We start from the raw sequence: 2,230 nt of genomic DNA, 5'->3' as shown, positions 1-2,230 counted from the left end.
ATTACTGGTTGCAAATCAGACAGTTGTGATCCACAGGATTTTCATTGCAGATTTTCAGAATTACAGTGACAAATTATTCCTCCTAGTCCATCTCAGTCTTGAAGCTTCAGCTGAAACCTATTCAGCAGCATAACAACACACAAGCAGAGAGATGGTGGCAGCGCATGTGGTATTTTTGTCCAGTAATCAAACCAAGTTCTCTTTATGGAAGGAAAGACTTCTACCACTGAATCAATAATGTCTCATCTTTTCCACACTTCATCTTATTTATTCTCGAGTATAGTCCTGGAAAGTAGGCATAATTGGTTTCAGTTTATAGAGAAGGGACAGAGAGGTTAAGTAATTTGCTCAAGGCCACACAGACAGGAAATGGTGGATAAGGTTGTGAAGGTAGGATTCTCAGCCACCAGAGTCCAAGCTTTTACAGCATTTATTGTTAAGTGCCATCAAGTCAGTTCTGACTCATTGTAACCCTGTATGGTTTTCCAGGGTGCAACTGGTGGGTTTGAACAGTGGTTAGCAGTCCAGGGCTGATCCTACAGCACCAGAATGCAATGTATTAGTTTTCTAAATTCCATGATGGGAACCACGAAAAAAATCCAGCTGTCTAATAAATAAAGTGAATTAATCAGCTGTAGCAAGGAATTGGCTTTGTACTAAGAGCTGAGAAAAAAAAGAGTTGGAGCTGAAAAAAATTAGTTATGTTGACTGTATAACCAAATCTTTTTTATGTTTGAAAATTTTCTCTGGAAGCTCAAGTTACATGTTGAAAATATCCTTTTGGTAAGTTTTACTGTGTAAATATCTCGACTTTGTCCTCAAAGAAGGTAGGTTGGTAATATTTTTGATCTGATGATCTTCTAGCTGTGGAGAACAGGAGAAGAGCATGATGCCCTGGTTATTCTCCTTCCTTGAGAAAAGCGTGTAATGAAATCTTTCAGTAAAATGTGAGTCTGAAACATTCTCCTTGATGTGATAGAAAACAGAGAGAAGCATGTCATGCCATTCTAATTGGGGAACCAAGAAAGATAACATACTTAGTTATCTCATTTCACCAAAACTAGTTGAATGGGTTGAGAGCCATCTGAATATGACTGGTATATTTAGAATATATATATTTTTTCTACTCAATTACTCAGTTCAGACCTGTAAATTCTTTGAAATCTCCACGGAGTTAGATAACAAGAACTTTCTCTTAGTAATGTTCTAAACCCATCTCATTGCTTAGTAATCGTATGTAATGAAGTTTTGCCTCTAGAGCAAACTGAAATCATTTATTCTACTGCAGGCTAATTTCATTTCTTCTCTACTCTTCTAGTGAGGAGAAAGGACAGTTGTTTACCATCTTTCCAAGAGGACAATTGAACACACCTGAACATAGGTAGCAACTCACCCTCAGCTTAATTGAATGATTTAGTCAAAATAGGGAGCAGTGGTTCTCAAAGTGCGTTCCCTGACCAGAAGCATCGCCTGTGAACAAGTTAGAAATGAAAATGCCCAGACTTGCTGAGCCAGAAATACCAGGGGTCCACAGCTAGTATGATAACAAGCCTTCTAGATGATTCACATGCATGCTGAAGTTTGAGAAATACTGCTATAATAGATATTTAACCAGATGTGAGTGGTTATTCCTAATAATTGTTGTTGTTGTTGTTCTTGAGTGCCATTGAGTCAGTTCCAACCCATAGCACCCTTGTATAGATAGGGTTTCCAAGGAGCAGCTGGTGAGTTGGAATCGTCAACCTTGTGGTTCAAACCAACTTTGCAGTCCAGCCCATCATCCCACGGTACCACACCAGAACTCCGTAATCATTGTTATGTGCCATCAAGTCACATGTAACTTACAGTTAAACTATGTACAACAGAATGGAATATACTGCCCAGTCTTTTGCCATCCTCATAATCATTATTATGCCTGAGTCCATTATTTCATCAGCCATTGTAATTCATCTTATTCATAGTCTGTTTTTGGTAGCGTAGTGGTTACGAATCGGGCTGCTAACCTGAAGGTCGGCAGTTCGAAACTACCAGAGGTTCAGAGGGAGAATGATGAGGCGTACTGCTCCCGTAAAGATTTACAGCCTCGGAAACCCTGTACAGGGTCACTATGAGTCTGAATCAAATCCACGGTACTTAACAACAACAACAACATACTTTACCAACAACATACTTTACCAAGGAGTCCTGGTGTGGCGGTTCAAGCTCACCAGCAGCTCCTTGGAAACCCTAT

Source organism: Chrysochloris asiatica, unplaced genomic scaffold (genome assembly GCF_000296735.1).
Source record: "Chrysochloris asiatica unplaced genomic scaffold, ChrAsi1.0 scaffold00052, whole genome shotgun sequence".
NCBI classification, from domain to species: Eukaryota; Metazoa; Chordata; class Mammalia; order Afrosoricida; family Chrysochloridae; genus Chrysochloris; species Chrysochloris asiatica.
This window is presented reverse-complemented; position numbering follows the sequence as displayed.